An 18298-nucleotide genomic window follows, 5' to 3' on the forward strand; every position below is an offset into this window, starting at 1 on the left:
GAATTTGACTGGAGTTTCCTTCCCTCTTGGGTTATGTACAGATTTCTTTTTCTGTTAGCAGCATGATGGAAATTTAAAATGGCAGCTCCTTAGGGGCCTACTACAGCCAAAGTCTCAACATCTGTAGAATTGTTTTTTGTCCCCCCCCCCATCGTTTGCATTGTGGCCATGCTGGTTAGGGATGATGTGAGTTGTAACCCCATATATCTGAGAGGGCACAGGAAAGGAAAGGGGACACATGTTGGAAAAAGAGGAAATGGTGCAATGCAGCAATCCCAAAAATGTCAATGCAATTCTAGGCTGCATCAATAGGAGCATAGTGTCTAACCAGTGGTCCACAAACTTTTATGGACTACCGCTCCCTTTCTTCTTTGATGACAATCCTAGCACACTCACCCCAGTCTGTGGATATTAGGTCTACTGTTCTACTGCAAATTCAAAACAGCCAACATTGGTCGCCGAATCACTCTGGGAGCAGCAACCGAGCAGCTGGCTGTGCCCTTGCTGGCCTTGTGGGAAAGGCCAGGGTGCGCAAGAGGCCTCTTGGTCGCTGCTCAGTTAGCTGCTCAGTTGCTGCTCCCAAAAGTCCCAGTTGTAGAAGGAAGCGTTTCTCCCTGTTGAGGAACAACTTTAAATCCTTTGTCCTGTTAGAGAGGGGTGCAGCCAGTGCATATGTAGGGGATTTGCAGAGGTCACATGCTCTGGACTGGAGACTGGCATGGATAGGAAAGGGAGAGATTTCAACTACAGGAGCCACTCCAAGGCAAAGGACTCTTTCAAAGGATTGACCCCAGATACTCCTCCCGCTCCTTCCCCAGAGACATGCTTTCCCCATAGAGCCTCTTCTCTCAGGGGGTCTGAGGAAAAAAAGCAGGAGCAGCAGCAGTGGTGTCACTAGGGGGGTGCGGTGTCAGCACAGGGTGACACACCAGAAGAGGGGTGACACCCAGTTGGGTCTTCCCCATGTAGTGGGGTGAAAACGGCTACAGTGGGTGCCTCCACTGCATCCCTCCATACCTCGCTGCTGTGGCGCCGCTTTCCTCCTGTGGGGAACTGTGCTGTGGCAGTGAAGGAGAGAGCTGGGCACGGCTGTCCAGACTTCACTGCCACAGTGCCACATTTCTCCTGAAGGGAACTGTGCTGCCGCAGCAAAGGAAAGGAATGGACACAGCTGTCCAGACCTCACTACTGCAGCGCCGCTTTCCTCCTGAGGAAAGCAGTGTGCAGCAGCAGCGGAAAAGGGGCAAAGGTGCAGCGGCCCCCAGTGAGTTTCTAATTCTGAGCCCTGGTCTCCAGAATCATAGTCCAGCAGCACTCAAACCACTACACCATCTAGCTCCCTAAGAAAGCTTACAAATTATTAAAAGCACTACAATATTAAATATTATTTCAATATTAAAACTTGCAGAAAAACATGAGTTAAAAATATAAATATGAACATTATTGACAAACAATAGAACACTCTATAGAGTTAGAACTGTTTAAAATTAATTAAAGGGCAATATAAAAACAATTGTGCTGTGCTGTTTTTAGAAACTGACTGTGCTGAAATTGTCACAGTCAGTTTCTAAAATCCTGGTCAAATACCATGCTTTAGTTTGCAGGTAGAAAAAGAGCAAGGATGGAGTCACCCTGGCCTGACTAGGGAGAGAATTCTAAAGTCTGGGAGCAACCACCAAAAAGGCCCTCTCCTTGTCCCCACCAAACATGACTTGGAAAGTATTTGTATAGAATAAAGGGCCTTTCCCAAAGATTTTAGGCTCATAGAGGGAGATACAGTCCTAAAAATAGCCTGTACCCAAGACATAACCCTTAAGAATCCATCTTTCTTTGCCTTGCCTTAGCAGTGCAGCAGAGCCCAGATGTTCCAGTCAAAGGTGTGGAACTGGATTGCCAGATAGGAATAGTCTGGGTAGAACCAGTTGTTTAGGGGCCTAGTTCTACCACAGGTTGTGGCAGGATGTTGGACCCAGTGATGCACCAAGTATATTTGACACATGGTGAAGATCATTTTTTAAATCCCCCCTCCTCTCTTCAGCAGCCTTTTCTGGGTCTGGCTGAGATGCTGGCTAAAGGAGGAGACTCCCTTACTCACCTGGCCAGCAGACTTGAAGGTAGCCCCTTCCACCAATGCACTGGGTGACACTCCCCTCTGAAGTGTTGCCCAGTATGGCCAACACCCCCTGGCAAGATCCTATCAGTAAAAAGGCTGAGATATTCTTCTACTGTATACCACCTGCTGCATCATTTACCACCAATATAGCTTCTCTTACAGCAGTTACCGGCTCGCCATTGGGCGACCTTGAACAAGTCACACTCTCTCAGCCTCAGAAGATGGCACTGACAAACCCCCTCTGAAGAAACTTGCCAAGAAAACCCCATGATATAGCTTGGGGTCTTAGGATCACCATGAGTTGGAAATGACTTGTAGGCACACAACAACAATAACAGTTACACATTCAGTACCAAACAATGTCTTGAGGAGGCCTAGAACTACAGTCAGGTCTGGAACAGTACAGAGACTGGTCACTGGTCTTCTGTGAAAAAACCAAAGGGGTCCCAGAGAGATGGTCCTTGGACTTTCCAAAGTTGTCCCTTCTCCACATTATGAAAGCTCCCTTTTTAAACCATAAATGGCTCAAAACAGAATTATATACAGGTAAACAGCTGGGACTCTGCAAGAATTGGGGGGGGGGGGGTTGCTAAGTGGGATGACAGTGGCCAGAGTACTACTTTCCTGAACACCACGGCTTCCTCCTTTTTAAAAACCATCCTTTTCAGATCTAAGTTTCTAGCCCTTAATTTTTGCAAAGACACGTTTGGAATGTGTGCAGGCAAAACAGTGCTGCTGTCTTCAACCCGCAAAAGGAGGAAGATAAGCTGTGGGAAAAGAGGATACTGGACTTGAGGAGACATTGGTCTGATTCACTGGTGCTTTTCTTATGTGGTTTCTTTTCATCTCAAAATGTGACTCCATAAACTAGGCGCAGCCTGTCTCAATACTAGCAAACAAGAAGGTACAATGGCACCCGCCAACTGTCCGCCAACTTTTACAATGTCCCCATTTCTCTCTCCTCCTCCCACTTTCTCTTTCCTCCTCAGTTTGCACTCAGTCAACTCAGCCGGGAGGAGAAGAGAAAAGAGGGAAGCTCAAGCAAAAGCAAACTGCCGCAGCCTCTCCTAACTTGTGTCTTCCTCATTAATAACATTTGTATCTTGACCTGACTCTGAGGTTGCTATGTCACACAGAGTTTTCATCTGGGATGCAGCAAACAGCGAAGTAGTCTTACTGTTGTGCCTTGCTTATGAGAAATGAAACAGGATGCTGCTGGAGGTAACCTAGGTCAGGGGGTGCAAAACGTTTCTCTCAGCTGCTTTGGGACGCCAGGTCCCATCAGTTCTCCAGATCTCACAGAGTGTAGGTCAAGAGGGATGGGAGTTGCAGTCTGTCCAACCTCTAATGGGGCACTGGTTCCCCACCTATGAGGTAGGCTCCTGGCTTCGCAATAACCCATAACTTTTGCAAATGTTTCACCGGCAGGATGTGGTGATGCTGGGTTGAGATCATGCACCCCTTTCATTTTGTACGGTGGGCAGACTGTATTGTGATGGTGGAGGGGATAGTTGGGTTAATGAGTTCATGTTGTCTTCTGTGTCTCCAAGCAATGACAGTCGTGGCATTGGAAACCCTCAGCTCCCTGTGGAGTGCGAAACCTCCCCTCCTCAGCGCTGGCCAAGGGAAACCCTTGCATCTTATTTCTCAGAAACCGAAGCACTCATAACAGCTCCCACCGCCTTCCTCCCCCACCAGGCACGCACACATGCTTTCAGGCTTGGTGTGCCACTGCATCTCCCGCCCACCGTCTGTTTGCTCAAGGCCTCTGGTTACTAAGAGGAAAAGAAACTCAGCAACCATAGCTCCAGTCGGCCCCTCTTTGCTTTTCTTCTACCACAGGATATCCTCTCTCAACTTTTGCAGGGAGGCCTCTGGCTTCCTATGACCCCCTAAGCCTGCTGTGATGCAGCGGCCAAAGGAAAAGTACTCTGGACATGCTTGGGGCTGGTCTTCTACAGAGCGAGGTTACCAGGGGCAAAGCCAAAGGTTGCTGGAGAGGAAGTCAAATATGTATGTGTGTGCGCCAAGATGTGCAGTCTTTGTTGCATAACTTTACAATTCTTTAGCTAAATCATATAGAAACCCTGTTCATGAATTGTGAAGATACAGGGTCAAGAGCTCCAATGTGCTTCAGGCACATCTGACGTGCATTGGGCACTTTGGATGAACATCAGGAACTTCTGTTATGCCCTGGCATTTCCTAGATGGTGTCTGGATGCTCATTGGAGAGCACCCCAATGAAAATTGGTGCCCACTGTACATGTGAAATGGATCTAGGAGTCCTAGTAGACCACAAGATGAACATGAGTCAACAGTGTGATGCGGCAACTAAAAAAGCCAATGCAATTCTAGGCTGCATCAATACACGTATTGTGTCTAGATCAAGGGAAGTAACAGTGCCACTCTATTCTGCCTTGACCAGCTCTCAGATGGAATACTGTGTCCAATTCTAGACACCACACTAAAAGAGTGATGTTGACAATGCACAGTGTGTTCAGAGGAGGACAACTCAAAGGTCTGCAAACCACCAAGCCCTATGAGGAACAGTTTAGGGAGCTGGGGCTGTTTAGCTTGGAGAAGAGAAGGTTAAGAGGTGACATGATATCTATGTTTAAATATTTGGAGGTATTTCATATTAAGGCTGGAGCAAACTTTTCTGCAGCTCCAGAGAATAGGACATGGAGCAATGGATGCAAACTACAGAAAAAGAGATTCCAGATCAACATCAGGGATAATTTCCTGACAGTAAGAGCTGCTTGACAGTGGAAGATGTTCTCTCCTTCTTTGGAGTTTTTGAAAGAGAAACTGGATGGCCATCTGTCAGAGGGAGTGCTTGGATTGTGTCGTCCTGCATGGCAGAATGGGGTTGGAGTGGATGGCCCTTGGGGGTCTCTTCCAACTCTATGATGATATGATTCTATAATTCATTGTGCATCGGACCATGGCACATCAGTCACTCCATTATTGTGCAAGGGACGCCGGCAATGCTACTTCGCCTACACACATTCCAAAAGTGTCTTTGCAAAGCTTAAGGGCTAGAAACATGGATCTGAAAGGCATGGTTTTAAAAAATGAGGAGGTGAAGGTGGTCAGGAAGGATCATCCTGGCCCCCATCATCCCACTCAGCAAGTCCCCCCAACATTTGCAGAATCCCAGGCAGTTGGGAGACCTGCACATTATCCCAGAGTCTGAGCACACCCCTGTCATGGCAAGGAACCTGGGAAAGCCCCTGGGAGTGGCACTTCAAGTGGGAAGGGGATCATTTCCCACCTGGCTTGTCCTCTAGCTGCTCTCAAAGTGGCACAACCTGTTTTCTTCTCCCCTGACTCCTTTCGGACCTAGCATCTGTCCCTTGGAGCCGAGTGCTGCCTGCCACACCATCCCTTTGACTCAGTGCCTTTCTTGCAAGGAAAACAACAACAACAACAACCAATTTTCTCTCCAGAACTGTACTGGCTAAGGGTAACATTTAAAAAATAATAAAAATCATCCTGTTATCTCCAAAGCCAAATCGGCAAGTGTCTTTCAGGCAGCTGAGATTGATGGCACCCTCTGGCATTTATTTCTTTTGCATTCTGCCTACCTCCCAGAGTGGCTCCCAGGCAGAATCAATTTAAACAACCATAATGTAAAACAAATAAAAATCACTATATTTTAAAAATACAGTAGTACAAAATCATTTCATACAAAAGATAATGAGGTATACCCCCGTTAGGGTCATTTTTCGTTACTGAGTTATTCTGATCCATTATTACTACTACTACTACTACTAATAATAATAATATGTATTTAATATTTATTTGTATCCTAGTATTTTCTCAATTCTAGGAGTCAATCAGGCCTCTAAGGGGTGCCACAGCAGAGAAGGCAATGTTGTGGCAGGGAGTTCGGTAGGTGCCACGAAATCGATTTCGCTGCTCCCATGAGTATGAATTTCCTCCTCCATTAAAAAACTTGCACAATTTCCTCCAGGGACCAGGAAGGATCCCCCACACTGTCAGGTTTTCAAGTGAATTAACCTGAAAAGACTCTCTGCTGGGACCGAAACTGCTAAGAAGGAGGTACTGAGTGGACAGAAATAATTTCTTTTTTCATTTAAAAATAAAAAAGCTGAGTTCTTGGCAGAGTGCAGGAAGTTCAGATCAGGTTAATGTGATGTTCACATATTCCTGCGCATGAGAAATGTGTGACACTTAAAACTAGACCTTTCTGGTTTTAAAGGCGCACTCTCATTCTTAAGCAGAAGCAGGGAAACTCACCAAGTCCGTACTTAGATCAGGGTGACTTAGTGACCCTAAGGCCATGAGGTCTTCTTGGCAGCTGGCTCCCTCAAGACAGTGGTACCTTCAGATCATTTTAGGTTCCGGATTTGATAGTTTTACATTCTACAGGGCATACCCTACTCCCTTGTTACAACAGCTCCACTGGCTGGCTGGCTGTTTCCAGACAGAATTCAAAGTGTTTATGGCGATCTATAAAGCCCCATATATTTTAGGCCCAGATTATTTGAAGGACCATACTTTCCCCTATGAGCCAGCCCATGTTGTGAGATCTTCTGGGAAAGCCCTTGTCTCTGTCCCACCTCTGTCCCACAGATACCATCTGGAAGGAACATGGGAGACAGTTTTCTCTATGGCTGCTCGCAGGCTCTGGAACTCCCTTTAAGAGGGGCTGAACTGGTTCTCCTTTTTTTCTTTCCGCTTTCAAATGTTGTGATGATTTTGTTATCTTTTAACTCTTCCATCCTGATAATTTTTAAACTATGTTTCTTCTAAGTGCTGTGAGCTACCTAGGGTCCCAAACTGGGGAAAGGTGGGACATCAATGAATATAATAGTCATGGCTGCATTTGTATATGATGGTCTATGTCGTTTAACTTTATACAGCACAGAGATGCTACAAAATTGTGAAAATGCGTATCAGGGAGTGTTCTCCATGCTCTAGAAATGCCTTCAGGACTGCCTACTCAATGCCCTGATGCCCATTGGATGTCTCTGATACACATTGGTGCCCAATACTCCTCAGTGCTAATGCGCAATGGTCACTCCTTCAACTTCCCTACTTACTAACACCGGCAGGCCCTTGCTTGAATACAGACGTTGCAAACTACAAAGAATAAAGTGGCAAAAACAACATTTGCTTTTTGGAAATTATTTTTGGGGAATATTGTCAAGCCATGGAAAATTGAATCTGTGGATACAGAATCCGCAGAGTCAGAGGGCTAACTGTAACAACAACAGTAGTCACAATCACTGCAGTAATACCTCCTACTTTATAGTGCGCAGCACTCTCTAGTCTAAGCAGTTTACATTGTTTTTTTTTGGGGGGGGGGGGTTGGGCTGTGTGGCCATGTTCTAGAAGAGATTATTCCTGACGTTTCGCCAGCATCTGTGGCTGGCATCAAGATGCTGGTGAAATGTCAGGAATAAGCTCTTCTAGAACATGGCCACATAGCTTGAAAAACCCACAAAAAACTATGGATGCCGGCCATGAAAGCCTTCGACTTCACATTGGTTTACAATGTGTTAGCCAGTTGCCCCCACCAAGCTACAACAATAATTAATACATGTCAGGAATGGGAATGTCTTTCACACCCCAAGTGTGGTCAAGTAAGGAGAGTCCTCTGTGATCCTTCCTCTAGGTTGAACCCCTAAAATCTTGTTCAGATGTTGCCAGTAAAATAGAAAAGAGAGAGAGAGGGGGGCTGTATTCTGCAAAGCAGACCTCATCTTTCCCCCCACCTAGTTTTGACAAAAAATGACTGTTCCCCTCCTTCCTCAGTAAGCATCCTTTGGTCAAACTGTGCTTTTTGAAGAGGCAGGAACTAGACTGTCCGCCCACGCATGCTCTCACGCCCACAAATGCACAGTTCCACCACCTCCGCAGTGGTTCAAGCCATGCTTGGCTGAGAGCAGGTGCGCCACTCGAAATTATAGCTGTGCTCCCAGCCCCTCTTCCTCCACCACTCCCCAAATCCATCTGCTTATAAGACCACTGGGATATACCAACATCTTCTTGTTTGAAAACAGTGTCTAAGAGCATGCAGAGTGCACTGCCCTCCTCCTCCTCCACTCCCAAACTGATGCTGCCTTCTTTGATTATAAAATTCTGCTTCGGGCAACATATGATCCTGTGCAAAACAAGCCCTAGATTGTGAGGAAAATATCAGCATCTAAAAGGTTGTTTTCAAGGCTTTACCGGGTAGTATTATGGTTTGTTGTTGTTGTTGTTGTTGTTGTTGTTGTTGTGTGCCTTCAAGCCGTTTCTGAATTAAGGAATCCTAAGGCAAACCTATCATGGGGTTTTCTTGGAAAGATTTGTTCAGATGAGGTTTGCTATTGCTGAGGCTGGGAGCATGTGACTTGTACAAGGTCACCCAGTGGGTTTCGTGGCCAAGCAGGGATTTGAACTCTGGTTTCTAGAGTCCACCGCTCAAACCACTATGCCCCCCTGGCTTGGCAGCATTATGCTACAATATGGTAGCTTCTGTTTATTTCAGTTTGCCTTATTAAGATGCTTATGTTTATTATCTTAGCTGCAAGGTTTTTATGGAAAACAAATATGATGTGGAAAACAAAACAACTGCCAACAGATTGGAAATGATCAATATACATCCCCATCCATTAAAAAGCAGACACAAAAGACTGCAACAACTATAAGACCATAGCATTACTCTCCCACGCGAGCAAAATTCTGCTCAAAATTCTGCAACATAGTTTCCAACCATACATGGAGAGAGAAATTCCCAAGTGGGGTTCAGGAAAGGAAGAGGCACTAGAGACCACATTGCAAACACACGATGGCTAATGGAGCACACCAGAGAATTCCAAAAGAAAATCAGCATGTGTTTTATGGACTACAGCAAAGCCTTTGACTACATAGATCATGGAAGGCTATGGAATGCCCTTAAAGGCATGGAAGTAACAACACATCTGATAATCCTGATGAGGAATCTGTACTCAGGACAAGAGGCTACTAACAGAACAGAGCATGGAGGAACGGAATGGTTCCCAATAAGCAAAGAGGTCAGACAAACCTGCATCTTATCACCCTACCTGTTCAACTTATATGCAGAACATATTGTAAGATAACAGGACATAGAAGAAGGAGGAGTGAAAATAGGAGAAAGGAGTATCAACAATCTAAGATATGCAGATGACACCATACTACTAGCAGAAAACCTCCCAGACCTAGAACAACTACTAAGGAAGATCAAGGAAGAAAGTGCAAAAGCAGGCTTATTGTTGAACATAAAGAAAACAAAAATAATGACCATGGAGAATCTACATAAATTCAACCTAGACAATGAATAAACAGAAATAATAAAAGAGTTCACATACCTGGGATTTAACGTTGATAGAAATGGAGATTGCAGCCAGAAAATCAGAAGAAGAGCAAGAATGGGGAGGGGGACTATGAAAGAACTAGAAAAGATGCTAAAATGCAAAGATATACAACTCAGCACAAAAGTTAGAATCATACAAACCATTGTACTTCGTATTGCCATGAATGGATGTGAGAACTGGATAGTTAAGAAACAAGATAGGAAGAAAATCAATTCATTTGAGATGTGGTGTTGGAGAAGAGTGCTGAGTATGCCATGGACAGCTAAGAAGACAAGCAAGTGTATCCTAGTGCAGATCAAGCCATAAATCTCCCTGGAAGCCAAAATGACAAAATGTAGGCTGTCGTAATTTGGACACATCATGAGAAGGCACAACTCACTGGAAGAAATAATAATGCTAGGAAAGATGGAGGGAAGTAGAAAGAGAGGAAGGGTGCATGGTAGATGGATGGACTCTTAGTAAGGAGGTCACAGATAGGAATGTACAGGAACTAAGCAGAGCAGTGGAGCAGGAGGTCTTGGAGATGTCACAGGGTCGCCATGGATTGAGATTGACTCAAGGGCAGTTAACAATAACAACAAAAGGGTTTTTAACTGGTGGCTCCAAGGCACATGGTAATGTCAGAAAACAGCAGCTCTGAAGTATAGGAGAAACATCAAAAATGGTGGCTTGAAAGGACAAGGAGAATGTAAGAAAATGGCAGCTCAAAGCATGTGGGGAATGTCAGAAAATGATGAGTCCGAGGCATGTGGGGAATGTTGAGAACTGGAAGACTTGGCAGCTAAACACAGAGAGAAAGAGTTGTCCACCAACTGCCAAGAGAAGCCAGCAGAGCGGGTGAATTGGGCCCTGCGTTCCATGAAAACTATAGCCATAATAAAACATCTTCAACTTTAAAAAGATGCAAGAGCCATCTCCCCTGCCCAGCCCACAATCTGAGAGAAGACAGTGTATCTCTGCATCCTGTGCCAAGAAGGCACATGCCCGCCTGGGCAGGTGGATGCTGCAGCTGCCCAGTTCTGGCAAGTGCGTACCAACTCAATGTGGAAAGAGAGGAAGTTGTTTTATTTCAGAGCCAAACACAAACATCCGAGAGACCAGCTGTGCCAGCGCTGTTGGTTCATTGCTTGTGACATGATTTTAAGAGGAGCGCACCCAGCAAGGTCTTCACCCTTCTCTTCTGATACCTGTCCTACACATTTGGTAGGACAGGTATCAGAGGAAGAAACCCAGGGAGACCCATATGGAGCCTTTTGGGGGTAGGCCCCCTTACCCAAGCGCACATGTGTATGCAATTTAAACATCAAAATTACACTGCAGGCAGGTTTGGATTAAAACCCAGTTTGGGTTTCAGGAATTCCTTGGTGGTCTCCCATCCAAAGCCCAACTGGGCCTGACACTACATAGCTTCCAAAATCAACTTGTATGCAATCGAGTTGGAATGGGGGTTGCATACCCTCCAAGTATCCAGTTTGGCAGGGACAGTCCTGATTAATCCTCTGTTGTCCCACTTTTTCAGCTGCTTCTAAAATGTTCCTGTTTCTCTCTCCTCCTCCCATTTCTCCCCTTTGTCCTCAGCTTAATTGCTGCAAAGTAGGTCCTTGTTATCCACTGGGGTTTGGTTCCAAGATCCCCTGGGGATAACAAAATCTGTGGATGCTGAAGTCCTTTTAAATATAATGGCATAGCAAAATGGTGTCCTTTATATGTATAAAATGGAAAATCAAGCTTTGCTATTTGAAATTTATACTTTTTTTTAAATATTTTCAAGCTGTGGATGCTTGAATCCATGGATAAAAAAAATCTGTGGATAAGGAGAGCTGACTCTACTTTGCATTCAATTAACCTAGCAGTGGAGAGGAGGGGGCAGAATCTTGCCCTTCCCAGTCAGCTCAGGCAAAAGCAAACTACTGCAGACTCCCTTAGCTTGTCTTTTCTCCCTCATTCATAACTTTTAGCCACCTTGACCATATTCTGAGGTTGCTAGGCCTCATATATCCTGGTTTTCCTTTGCGAAATGTTGAAGGGGAGGGGGTTGCTGTTGATCTGCAGAAAACACATGGGCAGGAGGATGCCTGTCTCTGGCATGCACACCCACATACACACACACAAGACGAAGACACACATGGCATAAACAGAAATGTTCCTGCACCCACCCACCTGCACACCTAGCAATCGCCCACCAGCGTTCACACAACCTTCTCGCTCCCCTCCTTCCTTCTCCCTCCCTCCATCTCATTGCGCTGAACTCTTTGCTCACATCTCTACTTGCAAGAGTAATGCAGACTTCGTTTTTTTCTTTTAAAGAAAACATGCTCCTCTGAATCCCACCACCACCTCCATAAATCTTCCATATTTGCAAGGCCTGGAGGGTCACCTTCCCCCACGTCCTTCACCTAGACAGATCTACCTACTCAAACCTTGGGATTCCCAGCCACAGGGAGATGGGGCGGGTGTAAGAGAAAAAGAAACAGGGGATTAATTTGCTTGGCGCATTGTGTTCAAATGCAAGCCTACTGAGAGATTGCTGTTCTGAGGCAGACCCTGTCTCTCTCGTGTTTTAAAGCTTCTTTGCTTGAAAGCATAGCAGTCCAAGTCAGTTGCTAGCCATCGCCTGTCAAAAGGCAAGTGGATAGCTCCAGAGATGTCAAAGCAGCATCTTATAATAACTGGGTCTTGCCTCTCTCCCCATGCCACTCCTCTCACAAGTACAGAGATCTTTTTCAAATATGTATTGCCCTGGAATTAGACCTCAGATCAAAGCCAGGTTGTTCCCTGGTTTCTTCTCATTGTATGGATGGGAAAACTGAAGTCCAGAAAAAAGAGGCTTGCTTGGGATGACAGCATCAGAATGGTAGAGAGTCCAGAATACAGATTTTAGATCACTTTCTGAAGCAGCACAGGGGCCATGCAGGAATACACAACGGAAGCACTCCTGAAAGATGGCCGTGCAACTGTGTTTAAAGATTTCCAAAGAAAAAGAGTCGACCACCCTCCAAAGCAGTTCATTCCACCGATGAACAGGTTTTACAGTAAAAAAACCCAAACGTCCTGTGTAAGTAGATTTCATACAATCTGTTCATGTCCTAAGCTGCATCTACACTGCAGAATGAATGCAGCTTGACACCGCTTTAGCTGCCATGGTTTAGTGCTATGCAATTCTGGGAATTGTAGTTTTGTGAGATATGTAGCTTCTGTCAAAGAACTCTTCAACCACAACAAATTACAAATCTTACAACTCCACAGAACGGAGCCGTGACAGTTAAAGCAGTGTCACACTATATTAATTCTGCAGTATATAGTTTGTTGTGTCGTGTGCCAACTTCATACCAGTCAATGTTTGTTTGTTTGTTGGATTTATGTTCTGACTTTCTCTCCTAAAATGGGATCCAAGGCAGCATTTCATAGATAAATACCAGGACAAGCTGGTTTTACAATGTTCATGTTTTCTTTCCTTCACCCACTTTCCCCTTTGTCTGAGTTCAAAGTGGAAAAATAAATCTCTCTTCATTAACTCAGCAGAGACACAAGAGAGGATGGGACAGAATTTTCCCTTTCCCAGTTGGCTCAGGCAAAAACAAACCGTTCAGGCCTCGCCTTGCTTGCCTGTTCTTCCTCATTCATAACTTCTGCCATCGTGACCACACTCTGTTGTTGCTTTGTCCAGATATCTCCTGGTTTTCATCTATGAAACGTTTGGGGGGTGTATATGCAAATACACAGAAACTAATGCAACAAAACAGAAGGCAAGTCCCTGCACAGTAAGGGAAGGGAGCACAAAGCTGTCCAGTCCCTGATTAAATCTTGGCTGCCAGACCCACATTCCTCAAGGGGTCACAAAGGTAGCTGCTGGCCTCTGAGCCTCCCCACCTCCCCCCTCTCCCTGCTCTTTCCTGTTCTCCCCATGCAAACAGCTTTGGGCTTGCCAACAGTCCACTGAAAAATGTCCTTTGATTCTTACCCATAGACCTCCTTCCTCCCTCTTTTGCCTGTGCAATCCCAGATTATGTGACTACATCGTAGAACATGTCTAGGAGAAGTTGGTTGTCCATATACTCCAACTTTCCTGCTCACAATTAATCCTCTACCAGCCCACTATATTTCAGCTGCTTTTAAAATGTCCTGGTTGCTCTCTCCTCCTCCCACCTTTGCCCTCAGCTTACTTCCATTGCTGCAAATTGACACTCTACTAGCTGCACTCTACTAGCTGAACTGACACTCTACTAGGAAAACGGAGCAGAATCTCTTTCATACTGTACAATTATAGCAATATGACTTCCTTTTCACTACCACAGCTGCATCCTCTGGTATCTTGGGATGTGTAGTTTGGGGAAGCACTAGAGATTCCTGGCTGAGAATCGTAAACACCCTCTCTATACTACCAGGCTCAGGATTCCATAGGATGGAACTAGGTCAGTTAAAGTGGCTTTAATGATATAGCAGAAATTTTCTTTCTATCACACACACACACACACACACACACACACACACACTGAGATGCATGTCAATTTTACCCTCACAAAAACCTAGCAATGTAAATTAGGTGGAGAGTGTGTGTGACAGGTCTAGGATCCGCGGGTTTCATGGCCAACCAAAAATGGTATAGCAGTTAAGAGTGTGTTGGATGGGGATTTTGGAAATCCAGGTCCCTAAAGAAACCTTATTGAGACCATGGATTTACTCTAGTTAGGATTAGAGCCATGGAGCTTTCTGGCAGAGAATTCAAAATTATCTCACAACACTACAAACCCCAGGCGACTGTAGGATGCAGGTGCAGCAGTTAATGTGCTATCAAAGTGTTAAAATTGTGTGGTGTGTGAGAGAGGCAAGGAAGGATGTGAAAGAAAGAGGAGGGAAGGGGAGGCTAGAAAGAGAGAAAAGGGTGAAAAGAGAAGAGAGGTGATACAGAGAGTGGAGAAAGGGTCAGTAGAAAGAGTGGAATGGATAAACAGGGTACAAGAAGGGAGGGAGGGGGAAAGAATGTGTTGGAAAAAGGGAGTATTAGGAAGAAAGAGGAAATTTTGTGGGGGGAGAGAGAAAGCATGAGGGAGGACCTCTTAGAAAGAGAAAAGGTGTTAGGTGGGTTTAGAAAGAGGAAAGATGTGTCAAAAAAGAGGGATGGCAGAAAGAGGGAAAGGAAAGGGTGTTACAATGGGGGGGGGGGAGTTAAAAATAAAGTAATAATAGAAAAAATGGGAGGAGGAAGGGAGACCTCAGAAAAAGGGGTGTCAGAAAGAGCAGAAGAAAATGAGTTGGCAGAGATGTAGGGTAGATTTGAAGGCCACATGCAGTACAAGAGGTGCAAGTTCCCCCCCCCCTTCAGCCTACCCTTTAACCCCAAGAATAACTACTAACCAGAGTACTTGGATGGAAGACCGCTAACACATACCAGGTGCTGTGTTTCAGAGGAAAGAACTGGCCAAACCACCTCTGAGGATTCCTCCTCTAAGAACACCCTGTGAAATTCATGGAGTCACCATAGTTCGACCTGAAGACACATACATAGTGTGTGGGGAAATTTTCTTTTTGTAAACTACAAGTCCCAAAATCCTCCACGCAGCTTGGTCAGAAGTCCGCTAACATTCAGGTAGCAGCCCTTTGTTTATCTAGGAGAGGACACTAAGGGACAGTGAATGAGAGGCTTCAGAGGACTAAGTGCGGCTGGCTTGCAACACAGCAATGGGCAAGGATACCGCAATAAAGGACCACGTCATGAACTGGTCAGATTACACACACATACACCCCAGTTTCAAAAGTGGGCAACAGTTCTGAAGCAACACTTAAGAGCTGGTGGTATAATGGCCAACCCAAGCGGGACGGGGGAGAGAGAAAGACTTTTGCAATAGCTGTGGTTTTGAGAACTTCCTCTCTTTGTTGTGGGGAGAGAACCAGGAGAGGTCCAAGGAAGTGATGAAGTCACAAACCACGGTGTGAAATTCTCCCTGCCGGTGTCCCCATTACCAAACTTGGAAAGAGCAAGAGAAACACAAAAGGCCAGCCCCCCCCCCCCCCCCCACACACATTTCACAGATGAAAATTGGGCCACGTGTGGCCAGGCAACACCAAAGTGCGGTCAAGATGGCAAAGTGGTCTAAGAACACACAAGCAGGGAGATGTAGCAGTTTGTTTTTGTCTGAGCCTAATGGGAAGAAGAGCAAGATTCTCTCCTCATCTCCTCTTCCTCCTCTCATTGAGTGTAAACTATTTTTGCATTTTGAACTCAATTTGCAGCATTTGAAGTAAGCTGTGGACAAAGGGGGAAGAGAAGAAAGAAACTAGGACATTGTAAAAGCAGCTGAGAAAGTGGGATGGCAGAGGATTAAATCCAGCTATCCCTGCCAAATTGGGATAGATGGAGGGTATGGGGTCTCAGGGCCACAAAGAAAGCCTTATGGGTACAGTGCATACCTGGGGCTTCTTTTGGCTGCCCATAATGCAAACAGCTGTACAATCTTTGGAATAACAACAGAGAGAATGGTAATTTTGAAAGGAGGAGGAAGAAAATACTACTTTACCTGGAATATTGTTTCCATTTCTGGTCACTACAATCCAAGAAGGACGTTGACAAGCTGGAGCATGTCCAAAGGAGGATGACCAAACTGAACGTTCTGGAAACCCCAAGAAGAGTGGCTTAGGGGGGCTGGGTATGTTCAGCCTGGGGAAGAGAAAGTTAAGAGGTATTGTAATATAACAGCCATGTTGAAATACTTGAAGGTATTTACAAATGCCCTCTAACTCTCCCAATCTGACAAAGATAGTCCAGATTAATCCTCTGCCATCCCACTTTTTCAACTACTTATGTCCCAATTTCTCTCTCCTCCTCCCTTTCCCCTCTTCTCCTCATCTTTCAGTGATTGAAAAGTTTGTTCAAAGTACAAAAGTCGTTTGCACTCAAATCAGCGGGTAACAGGAGAGGGAAAACTTGACTTTCCCAGTAGACTCTGGCAAAAGCAAATTGCTGTAGCCTCTCTTAGCTTGTGGGTTCTTTCTCATTAAAAATGTTTCCTATCTTGACTACACTCTGCTGCTACGTGGCCACATGTGTCCTGGTTTTCACCTGTGAAATATTGAAGGGTATGGCCTATGACCCTGGAGACCAGGATTCAGTTCACCTCTCAGCCATGGAAACACACTGGGAGACCTTGAGTGAGTCACACTCTCTCAGCCCCAGAAAACTCCATGAGTTTAGGGTTGCCGTAAGTTGGAAATGGCTTGAAAACATCAAGAAATGGTTACAGGAGGAGGCAACATGAAGACATTGCACATCTCAGTAAGGATACTGCAATAATATAATTAAAGTTTCTTTTCATCCCCAAATTTCTAGCATTGCTCTAACCTACTATATATACTCATGTATAAGTCTAGAAATTTTAGTCAAAATATTGACCCAAAAAACACGAGTCGACTTATCCACGCATCAGTGTAAATACTGTACTTTTATAAATAAAGGAACTGGTGAAAGGCAAGAGCGTAATCTGTCCTGGAAGTAATGACCTCCCTCTACTTTCTCATCTATCCAGCTTTTATAAACTGTTATACCTGCTGGAATTTTGAACCTTTTTTGGCATCATCTTCCTTTGTTTCATCTTTCAGATCCTTTGTTACATGCCCCTAGGTTTCACCCTCAACTTATCAAAATCCATAATTGTGGCCCCAAAACCTGCCCTCGACTTATACATGAGATCGACTTATAGTCGAGCATGTATGGGGTAAAAGTTCAGTCAGGCATTTGGAAGCACAGTTGAAGCCTCCAAAGACAAGGAACAGGATGCAAAGTGACCCAAGAAATGCTAAGGGTTCTCGGTGAGCATCATTTTCAGCATCTCGCTCTCTGCAGTGTTAGAAATTTGGAGCTTGGAGGAAAAGTGTGTTCAAGGGGGTGGAATTCTTACAGTGGGGAGGGATGGTTTCATTTTTTGCACACTCACACACGCACCCTGGTAGCTGCGCCCTTGAATTGTCCCTATGCTCCGCAGGAGCTCTGGGAGAAGGGGTGTTGATGTGCTGAACAATGGCACAGAGGGAGAGAGAAAAAAGAAGGGAAAAAAAGAGACGCCCACACCAACGCCGGCCTGTTCTTCAGCTCTTCAGACAAGGCACCTGGCGTCTGTGCCGGGGAGAGATGGGGAAGAACCAATTCTCTGCCAGACGTCTAGTGGGTGGCTTGGCGTCGCCTGGAGGGAACATGGCTTGGGAGCGCTAGGCTGTTTGAGGTGAAAGGAGGAGTGGATTTTTTAAAGGGGAAATTTCTGAACCGAACAGCTAAATACCACAAAGGCACCAGATCCCATCTGGGATCTTGGAAGCTACGCAAGCCAAGCCTGGTTAGTCCTTGGATGTGAAACTGCCAATGAATCCCATGCTGCATTTCAGATAAAGGATCTGGCAAAACCACCTCTGAGGATGCTTAGAAAACCCTATGAAATCCATGAGGTTGCCATAAGTCATCAACTTGAAAGCACACACACAAACATACACATAAACACATGCAAAAGGAACAAGAGCAAACATAAATGCTGCTGCCTTTGCCTGCTCTCCCAAAATGCACTGCTGCCATTTAGCCTGGCTTCCTTTATCCAGAGGAGGCCTGGGAGAAGGTCCAAATCCACTTTGAGCCTCATAATTCGATGAGTAAATGCTGACATATACCTTCCAATTGTCCCAGTTTTGCAGGGGCAGTCCTGATTTATCCTCTACTATCCCACTATATAGCAGTTTTTAAAATGTCCCAGTTTCTCCTTCCCGCTTTGTCCTCAGCAGACTTCCATTGCTGCAAACTGAGTTCAAAGAGCAAAAGTAGTTTGCATTCATTTACTAGCCAGCATGGTAGTGTGGA

The 18298-nt window shown here is 45.2% G+C and overlaps 1 long non-coding RNA gene across 1 annotated transcript in view; it reads right to left on the minus strand.

Moving 5' to 3' along the window:
* The window catches only part of LOC121936933, a 74958-nt gene that overhangs the window by 43622 nt on the left and 13038 nt on the right, over positions 1-18298 (minus strand). The window contains exon 2 of the long non-coding RNA XR_006105051.1: positions 15978-16117. This is a non-coding gene — a long non-coding RNA (uncharacterized LOC121936933). The remainder of the gene's footprint in view (positions 1-15977; positions 16118-18298) is intronic.

Source organism: Sceloporus undulatus, chromosome 7 (genome assembly GCF_019175285.1).
Source record: "Sceloporus undulatus isolate JIND9_A2432 ecotype Alabama chromosome 7, SceUnd_v1.1, whole genome shotgun sequence".
Lineage (NCBI taxonomy): Eukaryota > Metazoa > Chordata > Lepidosauria > Squamata > Phrynosomatidae > Sceloporus > Sceloporus undulatus.